The sequence below is a fragment of the Arachis ipaensis genome, chromosome B2 (genome assembly GCF_059453495.1).
Source record: "Arachis ipaensis isolate K30076 ecotype BB chromosome B2, ASM5945349v1, whole genome shotgun sequence".
NCBI lineage: Eukaryota > Viridiplantae > Streptophyta > Magnoliopsida > Fabales > Fabaceae > Arachis > Arachis ipaensis.
The window spans coordinates 74152408-74160851 of record NC_142437.1 but is presented as its reverse complement, the minus strand read 5'-3'; positions in this window follow the sequence as shown (position 1 = coordinate 74160851).

Below are 8444 nucleotides of genomic sequence, written 5' to 3'. Positions count from 1 at the left end.
CAATATATAGTTAGTTCTGATCGGAAGAAAATGAGCCGACTTTGTCAATCTGTCCACTATAACCCATATGGCATCATGCCCAGCCGACATCCTTGGTCATCCCATGACAAAATCCATGGTGATTCTCTCCCATTTCCATTGAGGCACTTCTAAAGGATGTAGTCTTCCTGAGTGTTTCTGATGTTCTGCCTTAATCTTTTGACAAGTCAGTCATTTAGATACATATTCTGTCACATCCCTCATTAGTCCCGGCCACCAGAACATATTCTTCAAATCTTGTAACATCTTGGCCGTGCCCGAATGCATCAAAATTTTACTCTAATGGGCCTTTGTCAAAATCTCTTGACGCAATCTTCCTTGGTCAGATACACAAACTCTATTCTTGAGCCTCCACAATCCGTCATTGTCTTGTCGCACTTCTCCTGGTTTATCCGCCTCTAATCTGGCCAACAGTTCTGACATTTCTGAATTTCTAAATTGAGCTTGTCGAATGGTCGTCTTAAAATCTGAAGTCAAGTATAGATGTGTCATGACGACTCCTCCTGATATTTCTTTCATTCCCAGCCTCAAATTTGCAAAGGTTGAAATTAACTCGTCTTCTTTCATCATCATCCACGAAATACTCAAGCTCTTATGACTTAGAGTGTTCGCCACTACGTTCACCTCTCCTAGATGATAACTCATCTTGAAATCATAATCCTTCAAAATTTCCGTCCATCGCCGATGTATCATGTTAAGGTCCTTCTGTTCAAAGATGTACTTCAAAATTTTATGATAAGAAAAAACTTCTAACTGACCCCCTTATAAATAATTTCTCCATATCTTAAGCGCAAACACCAGCGCTACCAACTCAAGATCATGAGTAGGGCAATTATTATCATGGAGTCTTAACTGCCATGACGCATATGCTATCACATTCTTATTTTACATAAGCACGCATCCTAATCCTTTCAAAGAAACATCACAGTATACCTCAAAAGGTTCCCGAAAATCTGGTAGCGTCAATACTGGTGCAGTTGATAGTTTCCTCTTTAGCGTCACAAAACTTCTTTCACAGTTTTCTGTCCATATGAATGGTACTTCTTTTCGAGTGAGGCGGGTGAGTGGTAGGGCTATATGAGAAAATCCCTTAATGAATCGCTGGTAATAACCAGCCAAACCTAGAAAACTTCAAACTTCTGTGACTGTCTCAAGCTTCTTCCACTGAACCACTACTTCAATCTTTGAGGGATCTACTACCATTCCTTATCGAGAAATCACGTGTCCTAAGAATGCCACTTTATTTGTCCAGAATTCACACTTTGACAACTTCGCATACAGCTTCCGTTCTGTTAGTATTTGCAACAACGTCCTTAGATACTCTTCATGCTCTTCCTTAGTCTTGGAATAGACGAGGATATCATCTATGAACACAATCATAAATTGGTCTAGATATGGTCAAAAAATACTGTTCATGTAGTCCATGAATATTGCCGGAGCATTAGTTAGTCCAAACGACATAACCGTATATTCGATTTTTTTACCCAAATCTGATGATAACCCGATCGCAAATCAAATTTTAAAAATACCGCCACACCTTTCAGCTGATCCATTAGATCTTCCATCCGAGGAAGTGAGTACTTGTTCTTAACTGTAGCCTTGATCAGCTATCAGTAGTCTACGCATGGTCTCATTCCTCCATCTTTCTTTACTAATAACACTGGGGCTCCCCAAGGTGACACACTCAGATGAACAAAACCTTTATCTAACAGTTCTTTCAACTACTTCTTCAGTTCTGCTAGTTCCAATAGAGACATACGGTAGGATGCTACCAAAATTAGTCCAGCTCCAGGTACCAAGTCGATGCCGAACTCAATCTCTCTTTGAGGAAAAAACTCGGGTATGTATTCTGGAAACATGTTGGAGAAATCTCGTACCACTCAGATCTATTCCAGGTTTACTTCGCCGACCCTCGAGCTAGCCGCTAATAGAATGCACCCCTCACATTCACTCCCATTATAGGTAACTCTCATAGAATCTAAGTATAAAGCATGAAAAACTACTGATCCCGTACGCATATTATCAGAAGTAAAGATAATAGTTTTGTCAAAACAGTCAAGAAGAATATGATGCTTAGATAACCAATCAAGCCCTAAGATAATGTCTAAACCAAACAAAGCTAAACAGATTAGGTCATACAAGAAAGATCTACCTTCAATACTAAAGGCTACCTATCAACAAAAAAGGTTCGTCAATGCTTTATGTGAGGTGAGTGTATTAACAACTAGGTCAAAACTCAGTTTAGAGAAAACTAATCCTAACTCATGTGCAACAGTTACTGAAATAAAAGAATGTGACGCACCAGAATCATACAGTACAGTTAAGGAACAAGTCTTGAGATAACACTGACCTTGGAGCAAGGAGTCAGAACCAGTAGCATCATTGGCAGACATAGCGAACACTCTCTCTTGTTGTAATGCTCTAGTAGAATCCTGATTAGGCTTCTTTGGACAATCCTTCGCAATATGCACCATTTCTCCGCAAACAAAACAAGCGTGTGCTCTGAACTGGCATGGCCTGTCGAGGTGATCCTTTCCACACTGCCTACATAACCGATCCATGGGACCTTTTTGAGATCACTTACCAAGGTTTTGCATCGGTCGACCTCCGTTCCCAAAAATAGATCTACTAAAGGCATTTCCAACTCATTGATTACCGCGTTGAGGTACCCTAGGATTCTTGAAAAGCACCCTCTGTTGAAATGTAGGTCGGTGAAAGTTGTTAGCATTCCTTTGTGGTAAGTTTAATGACCCATCCTTGTTGCCACCGTATTTTTCTCACAGTTTTCCATAAAATGGCTTTTATTGATGAGTTTTACGAAATTTTGAAGCTCCAAAGGTTTTAAAGAGTGCATCAGCTCATCGCGAAGTCCTCCTTCATACTTCAGACATTTTCATTCTTCAAAACTATCAGGATCTCCTTGGAAGATCTTTAAAAAATGACACAGATCTTCAAACTTCCAAGTATACTCGGCTACTGACATGTTTCCTTGACTCAATTGGATCAACTCCATCTCCTTAGCTTCGCGAATAGACTTCGGGAAGTATTTTTTATAAAACTCTTCCTTGAAATCTTCCCAAAGAATCTCCTTTGTGTCTTGCCGCTACAACCTCTTCACTCCATGCCACTAGTGCTCAACCTCTCCTTCTGACATATATGTTGCGAACTCAACGAACTGTACTTTGGGTACCTGCTGCACCCTCAACAACTTCTTTATTCCCCGAAACCAATTGTTTGCCTCGGTTGCCAAAGTCATCATCTTGTCATTGTTCTCAACACTTCTAGTGCCATTGCCATCCTCGGCACATACCCCACTGCCTTACGCTTGCCATTCCTATATCCTAAACAGTCAATTACTCGAACAGTAGCAGTCGCCGTTTCACGCATAGCCTTAGTCATGGTTAGGGGTGGCAAAGCGGGCCGGCCCGCCCCAACCCGCCCCGCCCCGCCTAGGCCCGCCCTATAAACGGGGCGGATCGGCCCGCCCCGCCAACAAAAATGGGTTCAAAATGCTAGCCCGTCCCGCTTTATGGCGGATTGGCGGGTTGGCGGGCTAGCCCGCTTCTTTTTTTTTTTAAAATAAAATTCATTAAAATTAACCAAAAAATAATAATTAAAAAATCAAATACAAATAAAAAATAGTCAAATTATAATATAATTTTTTTACTATTTTTTTTTAAATTTGTAACTTCAATAAAATTGTTCAAAATAATATTTGTCAATAGAATCATCTTTATTTTTAAAAATAAGTCACATAATTTGAGCATATATACAAAATTGTAAAATAAAATAAATAAAGTTAATAACTAAAAGAAGAATAAAAACAAAAAATGAAAAAAAGTGTTTAAAAATTCTATAATTATTAATTTTATAATAGTAATCACACTTTTTATTTAATAAAAAAAAAGAAAAATAAAAATCTTCGGCCCGGCGGACCGGCCCGCCCCGCCCCGCCAAAACCCGCCAATTTGGCGGTGCGGGTTTGGCGGGCTTTTTTAATTTGGCGGGCTCCAAATCCTAGCCCGACCCGCCTTTTTTAGCGGGTTTAGCAGATCGGCCCGACGGGTTCGACCCGTTTTGCCACCCCTAGTCATGGTGTTTACTGCCACTATAAAGGCATCGAGATCGTGCGTTGGAATCTCTCTAAGAATCTCACGTCGTCTACCACGACCTCGTCCCCGTGTAGCCATCTAGATCATGTTCACACCCAACAATCAACATTAAGGTGATCAGTCTCAACATCTCAAATTAGAGTATGAATAGTTTCTAAAATGGATACACAGCTACTGTCATGCAATCTATATCACAAGGATATCCTATAAGCATGAGACACAACACAGAGTATGCAATGAAGCATGATCCATTCCATTTCTCAGGCTCTACAGGAATGAACTGCTCTGATTCCAAATTGTAACGACGAATTTTCAATATGGCATGCTCATACCGAAACATAGAGTGTCAGCAACTTGAAGTTACACTGACACTATTATTAATAATATCAAGCCTGTAATTGGTTAACGAAACTCAATTTTTATGAAAATCCTTCCTTAAAGAAAATAAAATCGCAACCAAAACGATAAACATATATATATATATATATATATATATATATATATATATATATATACAACTCAAATATTTTAGGAGTCTGGTCCATATAGGAAGTCCTTAATCTAACGCCTAGACTAGCCTAGTCTTTTAACCTTGTCTCTCAATAAACAAAAGTGAGACTCTAAAAAGAACACTAAGCCAGAGAGATGCCAAAATAAGATGTTGATGTCGCTACCTAGTCACTGTCAAAAGTCAAGTTCACTATCTCTATATCCATCTCAGGATTCTCATTGTCCCCAAAAGTCAGATCTACAACCTCTATCTCCTCGATGTTCTCGTCATCAGAAATAATGATCACCTCTGATGTACTCTGGGGACTACCATCAATGTTGTCGCCTGCGAAAGCTGTACCACTAGGAGAAATATGTTCAACTGCTGAAGGCTGACCAGAAGTTGCAGCTGAAGTCCCGATAGGCTCTATAGTGAAAGGATCAGAGGAGTGAGTAGAAAGAGACTTTATCAATAGGTCCAAATCCATTGGAGGAGACTCAGAAATATAGTAATCGATGACAGAGCTAAGCTCAGGCACTGTCTGACCATCCTGCTGTGCTGGAATTGGACCTCCATGCATGAAGTCAAAAGAATAGTGGACAGAATCAAGATGAAACCATGACAGCAGAAAAGCACACGGTGCATTAGGATCAAAGAGGGGGTGAAGCTAGCAAGTGCTGAAAAGGATGGTCTCTAACTACGTACTTATAGACTTGAGGCTCCGCGGTCACCACATAGAAGCTGTGAAGGACAGGATCCTCGTACACATAAGGTTGCTCGAGCTCATAGAAAAAGACATCCATCTCCATCTATAAGGGGTAGGAAGATAGGGACTAAGAACTGGGGAGTTCTTAGTAGGGTCGGAGTGAAATAAGTTACGTTGCTTTTCATAAATCGGCCACGTGTCCTAGATCAATCAGACTACAACAAAGGAACATAGGACAAACAACAATCAAGAGCAAACAGCAAATAACATACAACCACAAGAACGAATTCAAAATACACAAGAAATATGCGAAAATAAGTATGATGCATGTCTAGCCCTATTGCAGGTAATGAGGTCTTCTGTCGGTTTTTGACCCGCACCCAACATTACATCCTTACGGACATTGTCTCTTGGGCTATAGCGCCCCTACCGCTCTCACGATTAAAGTGACGGGTCACACTCTTGGGTTATAGCGCCCATACCTCTGTGAAATTAATCCAGCTAAAATTTCAACAGCCAACAATCACAGATTTAAGCAACATACATTAACAAACAATAATCCAACCACATATATCAATTAATTCATAACTTCAACCGATTAAAGAGTCAAACCCTACCTCTGTGAAGTGCAGAACACACACAAGATACCGAAGAAAGTTTCTGATCGATCAAACGGAGCGAAAATGTCAAAAAATCGGTGGTTCCTCCCCTTTCTTAGTTCGGCCGAACTGGTTCCTGGCAGGGGCAGCTCCACTTTGCAATTCCATGGAACAAACACACACGTCACCACGTAGAGGATGAAGATACTGTCACTTCTATCGGATCAAAATTTTTGTGGCGGTCACGGATCTCAAGAAATCGAGCTCGGAAAGTCAGAAAATTAACAAAACCTCCCCTTTTTCCATGCATGGCTTCGGCTGAAACTAGAGGAGAGAGAAGATTTTTGTGCCATATATAAGGTATAATTAGTGACTAATGTCACTTAATTAAAGGGGGAAGGCATGCGTCGCGACATGTGGCGCATTAAGCGCTGCGTGTCACGATTTTGAGCTGCTAAGTCAGCGAAGTTAAATTTTTAAAATATCTTGGAAGGTAATTAAGGTAATTGGACATGGTAAAAACTCAAATAATTATCTCAGTTTGTGGTATTTAATTAGAATAAAAATTTGGTAAATTACTAATGTAAATAACGTTAGCAAAGCCGAACTTTTTAAATCTTCCGAACCCAATATCAAGTGACCGTCATTCGTCAAATAAATTAAATAATAACATAATATTAATATTACATTATTATTCATTTTATTTAAAGATCGCAGAAAAATTTATCATAGACGTTACGCGATCAAAAAATAAAACTCGCATACGTGAGTCTAACACGAAAATCGGGATGTTACGGGTACCCTATCCTACCCGCTGGTTATCGAAAAGATGCAACATTATTATATAACTTGATGATAATTTAAAATATAATTAATTTTTATGTAAAAATAAACATATTAAATTATCAATTAATGATTTTCTCTTAATAATTAAGGATCTTTTACATCTAGTGAGAGGTCTTTGGTTCAACATCTTTTTAAAATATATTTTTATATAAGTATATAGCATATACATATATAGGGTGCTGGTTGGTCGGATAGGGTTAAGACGTAACCCGCACCCAATCCGAATCACACGAGAATTCTACCCATACTTTATCTTACCCGTTGTGATCGAGTTGGCAACCTTACCCGATCGGATTGGATAGGATTGGATACTCGCAAATAGAGTATATATTATCATCCCTAAGACCGTTTATTTTAAATAATTAACATTGTTAGTTTTATCTATCTGCTTTAGAATAACCAACATTATTATGTGTATAATTTAGAATAAGCTAACACTTTTATTTGTATTATTCATATTTGAGTTTTTTTTTTTATACCAAATATAGAGAGACTCGAACTCACAATCGTTTAAGTGAATACAGAGAGATTATACTATTTGAGTTATAGCTTGTTGGCATTATTCGTATTTTAGTTGCTATTTTAATGAAAATACAATCGATTTTCAGATTGCTTTAAATTGGACTTTCGATTATGTTTAGTTCATAGAAACGTTAAACTATGATGTAGTTGATTATATAAATTTTAATTCTTTTTAAATATTGGTGAACATTATCGTAGAATTTTACGTAGAATATATCTAAATTTATTTTAAATTTTTTATTTATTAAATTCATCGTCAGATTTAACCGAATATATATTATTAACTAGTATTTTTATTTGTAATAATATTATGAGAATATACATTTTTTAAAATTATAGTCCATTTTGTTCTGACAGTATAGATTATGCATGGCACAAAAAATTTATAAAATCGAACTACTTTTACAAAAAAAAAGTCATAAGTTGACAAAAGTTTGTGACTAAAAAGACCAAGGTATCTATAGATAAAAAATCAAATAATAAAATTTTTAGTTATTATTTTTATATGAAAATGTATAATTTTTTATTAGCAATTAATTTTAATATTCGTTATCTAAAATTTGAAACAATTTAACGTATATACTTTTATATTTAATTAGGTGTTAAGTCTGTTACACAAATAGAAATAATTAATTTTTATACTTGTTATTTAAAAATAATATTTTTTCCTATGTATATAAAAATACAATTAGATATTAGCATAATAAAATTATATTGATAGTTATAAAATTAATTTAAAATTAATTTTTTTAAAACAATTAAATTTTGATTTTAACTTTTAATTATAACATTAGTATTCTCTCCAAATTATATGTAATAAATATTTGAAAGAAGAAAATTGAAAATATAGATTAGAAAGATAAGTGGTGAATATTTAAAACTAAAATATATATATATATATATAATAATTTTTATTTGAATGATATTATTTTGTTAATTTTGTTTTCTGTAGAACATAAAGGTAAAAAAATAAAGAAGAAAAGAAAAGAGAAAAAGATAAAGATAAAGAATGAGAATGAGTGAGAGTGAGAGTTTGTTAATTTTGGAAGAAAAAAATTTATTTTAATTGTAATAAAAATATTGGATTACATATTTTGATTTGTCAAAATTACTAATATAAAATATAAATT